The 17054-nt window shown below is 38.7% G+C and overlaps 1 protein-coding gene across 1 annotated transcript in view; it reads left to right on the top strand.

Annotated features, from left to right (window-relative positions):
- The first annotated feature begins 4164 nt into the window (after positions 1 to 4164).
- The window catches only part of LOC135701297 (uncharacterized), a 207213-nt gene continuing 194323 nt past the window's right edge, over positions 4165 to 17054 (top strand). Inside the window, exon 1 of the mRNA XM_065222034.1 lies at positions 4165 to 5381. The gene's annotated coding sequence lies outside the window, so the exon portion shown is untranslated. The remainder of the gene's footprint in view (positions 5382 to 17054) is intronic.

Raw genomic sequence — 17054 nt, 5'->3', positions numbered from 1 at the left:
CGAAGAAACGTGCTCAACTTTTTGGCCAAGCTCTGGTACTCTCTTCGGTCCCAAGCTTATCAATGCATCCCTCGAAACATAGGAAAATCCACGAGCCCCTCATTTTATCTGTCAAACTGTCATAGCGAATCTAAACAAAGATAGTGTAGTACTAGAATTTTGACTAGAATGGGGTAGGTTAATCGATTTGCTTGGGACCAATAGGCTAGTCAAGTAGTGAGTCAATTTAAAATCGTAAGTTTCCAACCGGTGGCTGTACTCTAGCGGAACTATCTATCTACACTCTTCAGACCTTTCTCTAGCAAATAGATTATAACACTAAAGCTTAATGTTAGGTAGCATTTCCAACGAACTCTGAAAATCGTAAACTTCACGTAGGAGGAGAAGGGGCATAGTGAGCATCCCGTAGTTTGGCCCAGGATCTCTAGCTGCATGAAACAAATCAACTGGTAGTAGGTTCTATATCATTATGATATTGATCCTACCACCTACCAATTTGTTCCCACCTGTTCACTATGCCCTTCAATATAGGGGTATATGGAGTAACACAAAAAAAAAACACTTTGAAAATAATCATATAAAAAGAAATTGGTAACCTGATAAAATGTAAGATTTTACTTTTGACGTAGGACTACGTCTTTGATTTCTATATGGGGGTACACTTTGTGAAAACCGAAAATGGAACATGTAACAAATTAAGAAAGATTTTGAACGTAAATAGCTCAGCTGCCCCTGGTCCAATTTCAATCATTTTATCACCAATGGATCAGAAATATGGCTACGCATCGATAGCAATGTTGATTTTCAACAAGAAACTATTGAAAAACTGGTAAATGTCCAGCATTGTCCAAAAGCGTCGAATTAACTAACAAATCCACCAATTACCTATATGCATATGCTGCTTCCCCAGCACAGTCGTCAGAGAGTAATACGAAACAAGTCGAAGTGGCATTCGCCTCCTATCGTCGGGCGCGTGAGAATAGGGAGGATGGTATTGCGTAATATTTTGCACACTCATCGCCATACTCAGAACCACACGCTCCCAACAACAACACCACTGTGTGGTGGTGTTCGGTCGTCGAAATTAGTAGCAGCAGTAGCAGTGCTTTCGGCGTGTGGCGTTGAAAATTGTTCTCCAATAACAACGAAAGGCTGCCTGCAAGCAGCGAGCTGCAGAGTCCGCATAAGCAATCATCAATGGAGGAAGAAGCTGCACCGCTATGCTATGGATCGGAATCAGTAGCTCTTCGTGAGTCGCTGCGGGTCGGTCATCTATGCCAAGCGTGTCACCCTCGCTCCAAATGACATACAGCTCGACAGCCTCATCCGTGTTGAACACCCAGCTCTGAATTACTCAACCATCACTACATAACGGTCCTTTTCAGGGCCACCAAAAATTTGTTCAAGGTCATCAGTTCCCGCAAGCAGCTAGCTATCAAGGCTCAACCTGTCTATAGAAGGTGTGAAATTGTAGGCCTGAATTCATTGGTGCAATTAGTTTTTCCTCGGCTTGCATTCCGCACGATTCGTTTCTTTCGTTTAATCAATCACCCTTGTAGTGACGTCGAAAAGATTGTTTCAATCGGCGCTTACATATAAAATTTAATGTGAATTATAGAATTTTTTGTATGTTACCAAAATTTATGAATGGTTTGCCACTAATTGTTGAAATAATTTATTGATTATTGAATTATCACACTGTATACCATGAAAAAGCAGCCTGTTTGTGAGTTTTTGCCTGTTTTCAAGTAAGGAGTTATCATAAAAAACAAATCGCCAGCTGGTATTTCCCGGCGACTTTACAAATAAATAAAATCAAACAAAATCATCATGCAGAACTAGCTAAGATTTGTTTTACTTCATATTTCACAATATTGCTGTCGAGTGTTAAGACATCGTCTCCCGCAAAGTTTACATTTTCCCTCTACCAACACATACATCAGGGCTAGATAGATCTCCACAGGATCTATAGAATCCACGCAATTTAAAAAAAAAAAACAAAATGCACAGCATTACTAAAAGAGGTCAGGTTTCGACCAATAGCAGATAGATTTTAATTCTAAACAAGCCAAACGATTGGAAATTTATCTACGAATCTGCTAAAATGAACACTTAGTTAATTTTTAAAAGGTCACTATTGAAAAATACCAAATGTCCAACTGTTGCAGTGGTGATCAAAATTATCACCGAGTGTCTGAAAACAGCGCATTCCCTAACACAGACTTAAATATCGAATTCGATGCGGTCCCACTGAACGGTGCTCATTCAGTCACCGTAAGTGGTGGTGTCCAGTCCAGCAGCAGCAGTAGTAGCAGCAGCAGCAGCAGCAGGAGTGCTTTCAACAACAACAACGAAAGGGTGCCTGCAAGCAGCGAGCTGCAGAGCTCATATGAGCAACCATAGAGAAGGAGGAAGAAGTCCCACCGCTACTGTGTTACCTGACTTATAACGACTGACTCGTCTAAAATCAAATTTGTGAGAAAATTAGCTCTCACGAGTTCAATCACTCGTAGTTCCTCCTTTTTTACATATTCTGCACAAACGATACTTTCCGCCCCGCCCCATTCATATAATTTCGAAGGAAATCCTGTGAGGGGTGAATTAAATACACTTTAATACCAAAATGCACAAAACTTAAAAATTAATAAATAACAAAAAAATAAAAATACACATTTTAAAGTCGGGTAGATAAATCGAAAATACTCAAGTTGACAGTCCCTTGGATTCTCTTAATCAACTTTCTCTTTGAAATAAATACTACAAATTTGATACTCTTACAAATAAAAAACGGAAAGAGTTCAAGCTGAACATTGCATTAGGTCCTAAGTAACATTGACAGATTCTCTTCGTCGACTTTTTCTTTGTATCCCCACGGCCAAGTAAAGACATTCCCAGGTATTTTCAGCACACAGATCGATAAAAGAATCTTTTATCTAGCATCCAATATGACAAATTCAACTTGAAACGGTTATGTGCTCAAATTATTAACGAAAGAGAAAGTCGACGAAGAGAATCGATCAATGCTACTTAGGACCTAATGCAATGTTCAGCTTGAGTTAAGATAATTGATCGATTCTCTTCATCGATTTTCTCTTTGCATTGCTACAGCTAAGCGAAAATATTTTCTAGACTTTGTTCAATGCAGAGTTGTAACAGGTTGTATTGGCTATCAAAAGCAACAGCAAACGCACCGAAAAACGTTAATTCTAGCGAGTTATTAACAAAAGAGAAAATCGACGAAGAGAATCGATCATCGCGTTTACGCCCTTATGCATGCTCACTGTTAATTGATCACTGATTGATCAATTAAAAGAACTAAATGTTCACATTTGTTCCGTCTACTAGTGGTCCTACGTCAAGCTTCCGTTCGTGCTCCTAGGCACAGACCCTTCTACTTTACTTTTTTCTACGGTGTACGGTGTACCCTGTATAAAACCAATTGTCTATTATCTTGGTTCGAATTATCTCCAAGATTTTATTCGTTGAATTCAAGCTTGAAGCTGTAACCGAATTCAAAATATTATCATTGAATTTAAAATAACAACAAGTTTTAAAAGTTGATCGCGAAATAATGAAAAATATTTACTTACATCGTATTTTGATCGAACCAAGCAAGGAAAATTCCAGAAAATTCGAAAAAAAATATGGAAATATTTGTGTCCACCTGCTTGTATGGAAATCAGCGTCGTCACGGACTTTGCACCCGTGGGGTTCTGAGAGCTAAAAGTGCGCCTCGTTGAATCGGTTCTCGTTTTATAAATGTACAATATTTGACCAGCACTAACATCTTGGTGACGACCACGTGGTAACCACGGCAACGGAACTATACAAACTGCTCGATCACACCGCACGCACCTCAGGCAGGTAGCTCGATTGCACCACCCATCGCCAAAGCAGCCGAAAGCTCCACCACACAAGCGCATGTTCAGCCTAAGCTTTCATGTTCATGAAGGCTCCTCGAACCTTTTTTCCTTTAGCAGTGGTAGTGTTGGCTTCGAGGTTCGCTTCATGCTCTCTCTCTAGGTAAGTATAGCAGTAGTGCTCAGGTGAGAATGTTTCTGTTTGTGGTGGCTCCTATGGTAGGTATATGGGGGTTTGCGAACATCAACACCTCAGCTCTCCGACGACGACGTCGTTCGTTGGTGAGGTTGCGGATCGATTGTACAAACACTGTTGTGCGCTTTGCAGCAACTAAACAGAAAGCGCTTTTCTGTGGAATGCAGGCCAGAGAAAAGAAGAAACTAAATATACGATTTCATTCGAATTCATGTACGGAACCGCGCAGGAGGTGTCTCCGTAGTCTGTCTCGACTGTCGGTTGTTCGGTTTGTCGAGGTGCCCAGTTGTCGTGGGAGTTCTTTATGTTGTTTGCTTCAATTGGCAACGATAGTAAAGTTCTCAGTTTGTTTTCGCCGTTCGGGCTGTTTCCAGTGCTCCAGATAGATGACTGTTCGGGATATTTCGATGTGATCCCAAACGAGAACTCTTACCCCCGGGAGTAAAGATCGAAGAACAGTTTTGTTTTATGGCGTGAAAGTGTCGGGTTCAGGTTTTCTTTTTTTCTGATGTGTCCACCTGAAAAGTGAAACGTTTCGAAGGTGTATGTTGTGTTTTTGTGGTTGGTGTTCAGTTGCAAATTAACGAACAGCGTGTAGTCAAGTGAATTTTTAAGCAGGCGGAAGAGGAAACTTGTGTGTCTTTACTGTTCGAGTGTTTTTTTTTTTGATTCATTGAAAAATCACCACCCGGCAAAGATCGGCTTTGCGAATAATAACAGAAAAATCCACCAAAAAATAGAAGTGAAAACAGAAGAGATAATTCCTTAATTCGAGCAAAAGAAGTGTAGCGAAACAATCTTCGGAAGTTTGATTTTTCGTGTCTGTATGTGTGGTTTCCAATTCGACATCGGAAAGTGCGTGGATGCATGATCAGGTATTTTTATGCAACCGTTCGGAATATCCGATTGATCGTGGTGACGACGACGACGACGACGACATTGGATGAATCGTCGGAATCGAGAATGCAATCCACGGTACAGTGATCTTGCTTCATCTTGATCGCTGTGCAACGACGACAGAAGTCGGTGGTCTTGGTTGGATGATTCTGGATGCGAAGCGAAAGAGTGTGTGCTTATAGTAAGAGGTGCATTCGTCGCAGTGAAGACGTAGGTCCTAAGAGAACTACATCAACAGCAAAAGCAGAACAGCAGCAGCAGCAGCAACGACAACGTTAACGTAAATGTCGGTTTGTGTGTGAAATAGCCATTCAGTGAGAGGGCATCGATGGTAACGAAAATAATAACAGCCTAAGTGCGGAAATTATAATCCAGGAGACGAGTGGATTCTACTGGAAATTGACCACGGTCCGGGCGCACTGAGAAAAGTAAGGATTTGTTTTGTTGTTAACTTTGAACTCGTACTACTTTGTACTAGTTTCGCAAAACTTATATTGTATATAACTCGTTTTGTAAGCAAATATTTTGATATTTTCTTTTAATCAACTTACACTTCAATCATGAGACTAGATGTTTTGTGTTGCTAGGAGTTGTTTATTTACGTAAACAATCACTCTCGATGGGAATGGATGGGATGGCTACCAAGTAGAGATACACCGGATAGCATTATAGCATCAAATGCATGTTCAGTGTATTATTTGGTGAGTTTAGTTGAATTGATAAACCAATTTTATAAACTAACTTTCGTTAAGGTACCCAGTGAATTGTTGGAAGTAATAAGGCAATTTGAAATAATGGTGTTATGTCTGAATAAACCAAGGGTCAGCATAGTTTGCTGTCCGCACTCTACGTCAATAAATCTTAAAAAAAATCGTTGGTTTTGATTTTATTAATCATAAAAATTTGAAAACTTGAAATTCCTAAATTAAAAAAAAAACTACAAGGGACAGCCCTATGGGGTTGTACGCAATGGTGACGTAAAACTTTTAAATAATAAATATTATTTGTCAACTGCAGCAGGAGCTTGTGTTTTGTGTAGGAAAAGGAATTTGAGCGGGGTTCTCTCTGTCTATACTCTTTAGTAAGACGCGCTTGACATAGATGGCCCACAGCAACTCACGAAGAGCTACTGATTCCGATCAATAGCTGTGCGGCTTCTTCCTCCTTCTATGGATGCTAATGCGGGTTGCAGCTCGCTTGTGTACTGGAGAACACCACCACTCACCACGCGGTGACTGAATAAACACCGTTTGGTGAGACCGGATGGAATTCAAATTTGAAATCTGTGTTAGGGAAATCGCTTTTCGCAGGCAATCGGTGATAATTTTGATTTTCATAGCAACAGTTGCGCATCCGTGCAATTTTCAATAGTGGTCTTAATTTTAACGGATTCGTAGAAAAAATCCTATCGATTGGCATATTAAGAATTAAAATTCATCATCTCTGGATCAAAATAAGACCACTTTCAAGCCACGACCGACTTTGGTTTTTGAAATCACACCCCCAATGTCGCCTTAAAGTACATGGTATGTTAGATTTAAACCTATCTAGATAGAGCTGGAATAAGACGTAACAGCTTTTGTAAACAATTTCTTCTCTCGATTTTTTTTTTTTTTTTTTTTTTTATTTTTTTTTTTTTTTTTAACTCTTTATTTGTTCCAAATTCAAAATAAATTACATTTCATTTTAACCTAGGTGCTCCAGTTACTGCAGTAACGTACCAGCCTTAATTGTTATGATATATATCTAAGTGTTTTTACATTGTTCATGTCTTGGCAATTCAGTATTTTAAACAGGTTTTTTAACCTGCATGTCAGTATAACAATTGATATTTTAAAACTAAAAACTAAAACTAAATCTTATCTAAGTATAAAGGGAATTAATCGTTGCAATTGAGGATTGCAACGATTTTTGCCTGAAATTATTAATTATTTTGTTGGACATTTGTGCTAAAGTCTCAACATTCGAAATTCTATGTACTTCGGTTGTACTGTACCAGGGAGGCAACTTCAAAATCATTTTCAGAATTTTGTTCTGAATCCTTTGAAGTGCTTTTTTCCTGGTAGTGCAGCAACTAGACCATATTGGCACAGCGTAAAGCATGGCCGGTCTAAAAACTTGTTTAAATATTAGAAGTTTATTCGTCAGGCAAAGTTTGGATTTCCTGTTTATAAGAGGATACAAACATTTTATATATTTGTTACATTTGGCTTGAATGCCCTCAATGTGATCTTTAAAAGTTAATTTTTGGTCAAGTATTAATCCAAGATATTTCACTTGGTTTGACCAGGAAATTGGAACTCCGTTCATAGTGACATTGTGACTACTACTAGGTTTCAAAAACGAAGCTCTAGGCTTATGTGGAAATATTATAAGTTGAGTTTTGGAAGCGTTGGGAGAAATCTTCCATTTTTGTAAATAAGAAGAGAAAATATCTAAACTTTTCTGCAGTCTGCTGCAAATAACACGAAGACTTCTTCCTTTAGCGGAAATGCCTGTGTCATCAGCGAACAAAGATTTGTGGCAACCCTGAGGCAAATCAGGGAGGTCCGAAGTGAAAATGTTATACAATATAGGCCCAAGAATGCTACCCTGAGGAACTCCTGCCCTAACAGGTAGTCGATTAGATTTGGAATTTTGATAATTTACTTGAAGAGTTCTGTCAGTTAAATAATTTTGAACTAATTTCATAATATAAAGTGGAAAATTAAACTTTTTCAATTTAGCAATCAAACCTTCATGCCAAACACTGTCGAATGCTTTTTCTATGTCTAGAAGAGCAACTCCAGTTGAGTGGCCTTCAGATTTGTTTGAACGAATTAAATTGGTAACTCTTAAGAGTTGATGAGTAGTTGAATGCCCATGGCGAAATCCAAACTGCTCATCTGCAAAAATTGAGTTCGTATTGATGTGAAGCATCATTCTATTCAAAATTATCTTTTCAAAAAGTTTACTTATTGAAGAAAGCAAACTTATTGGACGGTAGCTAGAAGCTTCAGCTGGATTTTTATCCGGCTTCAAAATTGGAACAACTTTTGCATTTTTCCATTTATCAGGAAAGTATGCCAAATGGAAACATCTGTTAAATAATTTTACCAAGAAAGACAAGGTACTCTCTGGGAGTTTTTTGATGAGGATATAGAAAATTCCATCATCACCTGGAGCTTTCATATTTTGAAAATTTTTAGTTATAGACCTTACTTCGTCCAAATCAGTCCCCCAGGAATCATCAAAAATATTTTCCCGAGAGAAAATATTCAGAAAATCCCGAGCAACCTGATCCTCAATAGGACTAGTAAGACCCAAACTGAAATTATGGGAACTCTCGAATTGCTTAGCAAGTTTCTGAGCTTTTTCCAAATTTGTGATCAAAATTTTACCACCTTCTTTAAGCGCTGGAATAGGCTTTTGAGGTTTTTTCAAAATTTTTGTGAGTTTCCAAAAGGGTTTGGAACTCGGGTCTAATTTAGAAATATTATTTTCAAAAGTTTTGTTCCTCAGGGCAGAGAATCGCTTTTTAATTTGTTTTTGCAAATCCCGCCAGATAACTTTCATGGCAGGATCGCGTGTTCTTTGATATTGTCTCCTACGGACATTTTTAAGACGGATCAAGAGCTGAAGATCATCGTCTATTATAATTGAATCGAATTTAACCTCGCATTTTGGTACTGAGGCAGCTCTTGCTTCAACTATAGAAGTAGTCAGAGATTCAAGAGCATAATTAATTTCATCTTTGGTTTGCAAAGGAATGTTTGGATCGAAGTTATATTCCATAAATGTTCGATACCGCTCCCAATTAGCTCTATGGTAATTGAAAGTAGAGCTGTTGGGATTAGAAATTATTTCTTGGGATATTTCAAAAGTTACTGGAAGGTGATCAGAACCGAAGTCAGCATGGGTAACCAATTGGCTACAAAGTTGACATGAATCAGTTAAGACCAAATCAATAGTGGAGGGATTTCTTGCAGAAGAAAAGCATGTTGGGCTGTTTGGATATTGAATAGTGTAATAACCTGCAGAACAATCATCAAACAGAATATTACCATTGGAATTGCTTTGAACATTATTCCATGAGCGGTGTTTTGCATTAAAATCACCAATAATGAAGAATTTAGACCTATGACGGGTAAGTTTCTGGAGGTCACCCTTGAGAAAATTCTTTTGCTGGCCTACGCATTGGAATGGCAAATAGGCAGCTATAAACGTAAGTTGTCCAAATTTTGTTTCAACAGAAACTCCCAAAGTTTCAAAAACTTTGGTTTCAAATGAAGAAAGAATTTTATGTTTGATTCGTCTATGAATAATGATGGCAACGCCACCACAGGGTCCATCAAGACGATCATTTCTATAAATCAAGTAATTTGCGTCCTTCTTAACCTTATGGGCAGGTTTAAGGAACGTTTCAGTTATAACGGCAATATGCACGTTATGAACTCTCAAAAAGTTAAAAAGCTCGTCTTCATTATCTTTAAGAGATCGAGCATTCCAATTTACAATATTTAATGCTTTAAAATCCATTACTGAATTTTAAAGTCATGACAATATTATTTGCAAATTTTACTCCAGTTTGAATAGCATCAAACATGGAGTTAGATTTAAGCATATCAGAAATCATGTCAATTAATGAATTCTGTAAAAATTCCATTTTGGGGGCAGTAATGCTTCCTAAGTCAAAATGGTCAAAATTTCCGTTAGAACGTTGGTTAGTATTTTGATTTCTACCCGCTGCAATAGCAGCATAGGTAGCTCCATTAACTCGCTGAACATTGTTAGCAGCGAGGGGAGTAGGTACAGATGAAACATTTGAAGCAGGGGAGATATTTGTACCTACGGGTACGAATGTAGAATTTGTTCCTCGCTGACCGTTGTTAACAGCAGAGGAATTTGTACCTGGTCGGAAACGTGGAGTGTTTCCTACCTGACGGTTAGAACGAGATTGTAGGATCGCTTTGCGAGTCTTACATTCCCAAAAATTGGATTTGTGGTTTTCACCACAATTTGAACATTTAAATTTCTTAGGATCTTCCTTCACAGGACAGTCGTCCTTTGCGTGAGAGGAATCACCACAATTCATGCATTTAGCTGGCATGTAGCAATTTTTAGTTCCGTGACCCCATCCCTGGCACTTACGGCACTGGGTGAGGTTTTGGAAATTTCCTCCAGTCTTCCTGAAGTGTTCCCACTTCACTCGGACATGGAGCATAAGGCTAGCTTTTTCTAAGGCCTTAAGATTGTTTAGTTCACTAGACTTGAAGTGAACTAAATAAAAATCATTAGAAATCCCGTTGCGCGAATCGCCAGGACGGGATTTCATTTTCATTTTGATTACTTGGAGTGGCACAACTCCAAGTAATTTTGCCAGTTCATCTTTGATCTGATCCAGGGATTCACCACTGGGCAGTCCTTTCATGACAACCTTGAACACACGTTCAGTTTTGGTGTCGTAAGTAAAAAATTTGTGCTTCTTCTCAGTAAGATACTTGAGAAGACATTTAAATCCGTCCAAGGTTTCAGCCAATACACGGCATTCACCCCGACGTCCAATTTGTAGTGAAAACTTAACTTTCACGAAATTCAAAAGTTCCAAGCGAAGAGCATGGAAATCGGTAGTGGTTATCACAATAGGGGGAATCTTTTCCTTCTTGGCATTAAGCCGGGAAAGTTTACTAGAATTTTTCTTGGATGATGGATCATTCTCATCATCCGTGAGCAAATCAAATTGATTACTCAAATTAATTTCATCAGAAGGGGGGTCAAGAGTTTGCCCCTTTCTTTTGCGTTTAGGCGCCATGGCGGCAGTAAATTTTTATCCAGATCGACTTCCAAGCAGATTACTATAAGAATCTGAAGGATCGAAGAGGAATTTTCCAAATCGATATCCAAGAAGGATTACCTCGGGTAGGGTCCAAACAAGGATCGAAGAGGAATAAGAGTTGAACAAGGTAGAAAATTTTTTACAGGTTGAGCACTGAAAAGTGCTGTTTAAATTTGTTGTAGCTTTAGGTAGTAGTAACACTTCCTTCAGCAAAAAGCAAATAGATCCGCACGGCAAGAGAGCACGATGCGGACTGTGATTTTCTTCTCTCGATGATTTTTAGGAATTCAAGGCACGCCAACGCAAACCAACATTACCGCTGGGTAGGGGAAGTCTTACCCTACCTGATGGTGATGTTGATTTGCGTGGGCGAGCTTTGACGTTCAAGACATCATCGAAAGAAGTAATTGTTTACAAAAGCTGTTACGCCCTAATTCCAGTTCTATCTTGATATGGGAACTGACATCCGAATGATGACCTTGACAAGTGTTTAAAAACAAATACTCTTACAAATTTATGGTGGTCCTGAAAAGGACCATTTTGGCGTGATGGTTGAGTAATGCTGAGCTATTAGGGTGTTAAACACAGATGAGGCTGGTGAACTGTATGTTGTTTGGAATAACGGTGACGCACTTGGTATAGATGGCCCACAGCGACTCACGAAGAGCTACTGATTCCGATCAATAGCGGTGCGACTTCTTCATGTGCGTTACAGCTCGCTGCTTGCCTTCCATTGCCTTCCATTGTGTACTGGAGAACAATGTTCAACGCCACGCGCCGAAAGCACTGCTGCTGCTGCAGCTGATGCCGACGACCCGACACCACCACACACGGTGATTGGAACTGAATCCGATCAGCGGTTAAGGCCAACCTTGGTAGCTAGCTGCTTGGGGGAGCCTTTGGTTGTGTACTGGACAACACCACCACTCACCACGCAGGGATTTAATAAACACCGGTTGGTGAGACCGGATGGAATTCTGCTTTTAAATCGGTGTTAGGGAACTCTCTTTTCGCATGCAAACGGTGATAATTTTAAGTATCATAGCAACAGTTGCACGTTCGTGCAATTTTCAATAGTGGCATTTCAAAAAATGATAAAGTTTTATATATAACAAATTTGTAGAAATATATCTGATCGATTGGTGATAAAATTATTGAAATTGGTCCAGGGGCAGCTGAGTTATTAACGTTCAAAATCTTTCATAATTTTGTTACATATTCGATTTTCGGTTGTCACAAAGTGTACCCCCATATAGAAATCAAAGACGTAGTCCTACGTCAAAATAAAAATGGCCAACATTGACTAATTTTATCTATGAATATAACGCATCATATATCGGGCCTACCGAATATTTAATGCAGCTCTACTACCAAGTGGTAGTAAGATTCTAGTTGATTGCAGTCTAATCTAATCCAATCTATCATAATCTAGACGTGATGAACTAGCCTAAGGCACATTGATAAAGGAAAAAAAAAAGTGTATTCAGAAATTACCGCTTAACATAATCTTTCTTCCCATAAATAGTCTTAAATATTTTGACGATTCAAAACGATCTTGGAATTACAGTAAGCCCCAAAAAATGCGGATAATAGAGAAAATGTAAATGGAAACCGCGTAAACGGTGGGATTTGACTTAAATGGTTACAACATGGAATATCTCCAGATCCTGACCAGATAGAAAGTTACTGTTTCCGAGAATGTTGTTCAGGAGATCATAACCTTTTCGCTGGTGGACAGTAGTTCAGATTTTTCTCACTTCGCGGCGCTGAAATTCTCGCATGTGATATATCTCGAGATCCTGACCAGATAGAAAGTTACTGTCTTGGACAAAGTTGTTCAGGAGGTCGAGGCCTTTTGTCTGGTGGACAGTAGTTCAGAATTTTCTCACTTTGCGGCGCTAGCATAGATGTAAAATTCTCGCATAAAGAATATCTGTAGATCCTGACCAGATAGAAAGTAAATGTCTTCGGCAAAGTTGTTCAGGATGTCAAGATCGTTTCGTGGGTGGAAAGTAGTTCAGAGTTTTCTCACTACGTGGCTCAATTATATACACCACCTGTGGTCGATGTCACCGGTTTGAACGAAACTTAGCCAAAACGCTTTGTTTGGTTCACGGCATTTTGAACAAACCTTACGTCTTAATTTGCATAGATTTCATAATTCAATTAGCTCTAAGAACATAATTTCTACAGCTTTTTCTGCAAAAAAAGTTGTATGTATTTTATCGGGAAAGTTTTTGAACCCGTCAGAAAAAAAAAAATGGTTCAATACATGGTTCTGGAGTGATTCCGGTTTCCGTTGGGGTCACTCTGGGTCGGCATTCCGACTTTACTGTTCTATATTAATCATACATCGGTGAACATAATATTTTCTCACTCAAATGATGCAATTGAACCATTTACGGCTATACCGATGATCCATGATCACATTGGGTATCCCGGAAAAATGCTGGTGACCCCGGGGATGTGGCCAATTCTCAACATAAACCAAAACCCGTCGTGCGACATATCAAACATCATGATTTTACAAAACATGGCCGGTAATGGGCTTATCTATAGTCTATGGTCTCATTAGCACTCCTGGGTATGTTCCGGTGTCCCCGTAAATGTTCCAGTGTCCCCTTGGAAGTGAGCAGATTTCAACAAGAACCAAAACTCGTCGTGCGGCAAATATTTTCTTTAATTTAACGTCGGTCTCTGTTCCGCAATCTAGTGCCAATCACCGACTGACATCGATTGCCATCCATTGACGGCAATCGAATGTGCAGGAAGGCAGCTTCCATACCTGCGTAGGATATCGCACCCATTCACAACACACATTGGCCGGGACCAACTGCTTTACTTCCCTTCCGAAGGAAGACGTGACCAGAGATTTTTATGCCTCAGAAAAATCCCACCGACCTCGGCTGGGATTGAACCCAGACCCATCGGGGTGTTAGAAAGCAGTCACGCATACCACTACACCACCGGTGCCGGCTCGTGCGGCATATATAACTTAATGATTTTACAAAACTCGACCGGTAAAGGCTTTATTGACAGTCCACGGTCACACTAGCCTCCCGGGCATGTTCCAGTTCCCCTGAGGAAGTGGCCAATTGTCGATAAGAAACAAAACCAACCATGCGACATATCAAACTTCATGATTTCACAAAACTTGGCCGATAATGGTCTTATTGAAAGTCTACGGCCACACTAGAACTTCGGCATGTTTTAGTTGCCCCCGGATAAGTGGCCAATTCTCAACAAGAACCAAAACCCGTCGTGCGACATATTAAACTTCATGATTTCATAAAACTTGGTCGGTAACGGCCTTATTGACACTCCACGGTCTCTTTTAAGCATGTTCCGGAGCCACTGGGACGTGGCCAATTTTTGACAAGATCCAAAACCCGTCATGCAACATATCAAACTACATGATTTTTTATAAAATCAACCGGTAATGCCCTTATTGACAGTCCACGGTTGTACTAGCCTTTCCAATCATGTTTCGGAGCCCCCGGGGAAGTGGCCAATTTTCAACAAAAACCAAAACCAGAAGTTTGAAAAAAGATTAGCAGCTTCTTCGGGCGTGGCGGCCGTAGATGAATCAAAGCTAACATTGTTCAGAACGCGATTATCGGTTCTTTGCGCCTTTACGAATTTCCGAAACATCGATGGGTTTTGCTTCAAAGACGACTGCGATCTTAGCAAGTAATCATGGTGACTTGAAGCAAGAAGATCAGTATAGGTCGTTTCAGCGCGTCGGAGAAAATCTCTGTTTTCATCAGTTCTAGATGCGAAAAGCGTTTGCGGGCTTTTCGGAGCCTGTTGTGTAGGTTGCGCAACTCAGCTGACCACCAAGGCTTCCTGTTGATCCTACTAAAAGCACGGCGGCGACGAGGCACATTAGCATGCAAGATTTCGTATAATTTATCGTAAAACAGCCACCTTGAAGATAGTGTTCCCAATCTATCGATGAGAGCTCAACATTTAGAGCCACAAAGTCACACATCTTAATGCATATCTTCGGAAATCTTTTTTGAGTTTATTCGATGCTCCAAAAGAGTTTGTTCAAAGGTTAGAATCTTGAAAAATGATTTAATTTTGCTTCCCAAAGAATTAATCTGTTTAAATGATCTCGAAATCCTGAATCATGATTTTTTTTTGTTGATTTGTAACTTTTATACAAGCCTAAACATACAAAAACAAAAATAAAGTCCCAGTATTAAGAGACGAACCTGAAAATTTCTTTAATGAAGTAACAATCACATTTTCCTTTAACTTGAATTTTGTATGTACGAGATTACGAAAATCTGAAAAATTGAACATTTTATGAAGTAATACTTGTTAAATTTTAATACTCGATCCCAACAAACAACCGTCTATTGAAGAAAAGGCTTCTTGAAGATTTTATTCGACTGTATGCTTATATTTGTATTATTTTTAATAATAATTTCTGTTCAGGTTTTGTTCACACAAATCTGGAGAATTTATTCAACCACAACACATTGAACTATTGGTGTTGTATAAGGTATGTCGAGAAGCTGTTATTCGACTTATATGAGTTGTAACAGAGCTTATTCGATAACATTTTAGATTATTCAGCGTTTATTAGACATCATGGATTCTTTAAACAGGGTATATGCTTGATTTTCATCATGTGAAGTAACGTTTTATGAAACACTATTCAAGTAATTATGCATTTATTAAACGATTACTCAACTACGGGACAATTAATCCGAAAAAAACGGGAGAAGAGCAGGGTTGTTTTCTCGCTAGTGATTGTTGTCATTATTTCCTGTCAAAGCACGCACCCACTACACAAATACTAGAACACTTAATACATACATACATACATATGTCGTTGCATGGGATTCGAACCATGTACCACCTTTCGATCACCAGCCGCTTGCCTTGTCATCTGAGCTATCCTAGAATTCATCATATGGGCAGCTCAACAATCAATAAAAGCTTGCTTGAAAGTGTATACCTATCAGCACTCCCGATCGCAACTCTAGCTCCTTCAAGGCCCTGTGGGAATCATTAATTCATTCATCGTTGTTTTACATGAGACCAATGTTACCTCTTCACCTCTCCAATTCCAAGGAAAGGATGCTCGGTTATTTGTTAAACTAGATCAATGCATTCATTGTCGTGAGTCATGTGATCGATGATTACTATTTAAATTAATAAGGCGTAGAACACAAAAAAAAATTTGAACTTGGAATTGAACTCAAGACCTTCTACTTGAAAAGCGGAAATGGTAACCACTACTCTACTGATTTCATCTTGTTGTTAGACTGAATCAGTGTTGTCGAATAATGAATCTAATACGTCGTTTATAAAGCATTTACAAATCATGTGATTTCAACATGGACGCATAGTGGTATAAGAGTTATTATGCTGATAGTGTTCACCTTTATTCAGCAATATTGTAAAGCAATGCAATGAAATCTAATAATGAAGCTGGAGAACATTTATTAAACGTCTAATAAAGCATGTTATTAAATCAATTAATAACAGTCGAATTAAAGCGACAATGTATGTGCAAATTACACTTATTCAGTTTGTTATTAGATCAAACTTCTGGTTCTGAATCAGGAAGACAGTCAACGTTTATACAGCTTTTAATAAGAACTTAAGTTAAGTTTTCTTTATTAGGGAGGCAGTTTTAATAAGAAAATTAATCAGATCAGAGCAAACAGTGGAATAAATGTGCATCTATCGATCTCAATAAGCTTTTTTCAGCACATAATTCGACAACTCGTTTTATTCAGCATTGTACACCGTAATACAGCATTTATTCTATATACCTATATATATATATTTGTGACTCTGAATTGTTTGCTAGGATGTTTAATTTTCTCAAATTCTTCCTAAAAAAACCAAATTTCGACTTTATCTAAGCATTTGACTGATTGAGAGGATATTGGATTCGCTTGTTGTTGCTCGATCCTATATACCTACATAAGTGTACTCAGTATTTTTTGTCTGTAAATACCTATTAAACACTTTGGGAGAGTTACATCTGTATTGCTCTATGTGCAATCGTGTTCATCTGTTTTATTAACTTTATTGTATATTGTTACAACACAAAACTTTGATTTGGATGTTGAATTGCATAGAATATTCTTAATTTCTGATAATACGCTATTCAATTGTCAAAATATCCAGTTGACTATCACAAACTGTAATGAACAAGCTCATGTTAAAACGGCTTGTTTGCCGATTCGAGCAATCCAAAAATTGAATTAATTTCAGTACCTGTCACCATATGAAATGGTTAATTAAACCATTCTAACGAGCA

Source organism: Ochlerotatus camptorhynchus, unplaced genomic scaffold (genome assembly GCF_037179485.1).
Source record: "Ochlerotatus camptorhynchus isolate MF236.1 unplaced genomic scaffold, CSIRO-AGI_Acam_v1.1 ptg000154l, whole genome shotgun sequence".
In the NCBI taxonomy this organism is placed as follows: domain Eukaryota; kingdom Metazoa; phylum Arthropoda; class Insecta; order Diptera; family Culicidae; genus Ochlerotatus; species Ochlerotatus camptorhynchus.
Note: the sequence above shows the minus strand (reverse complement) of the source record. Positions and strands in the feature narration are given on the sequence as shown.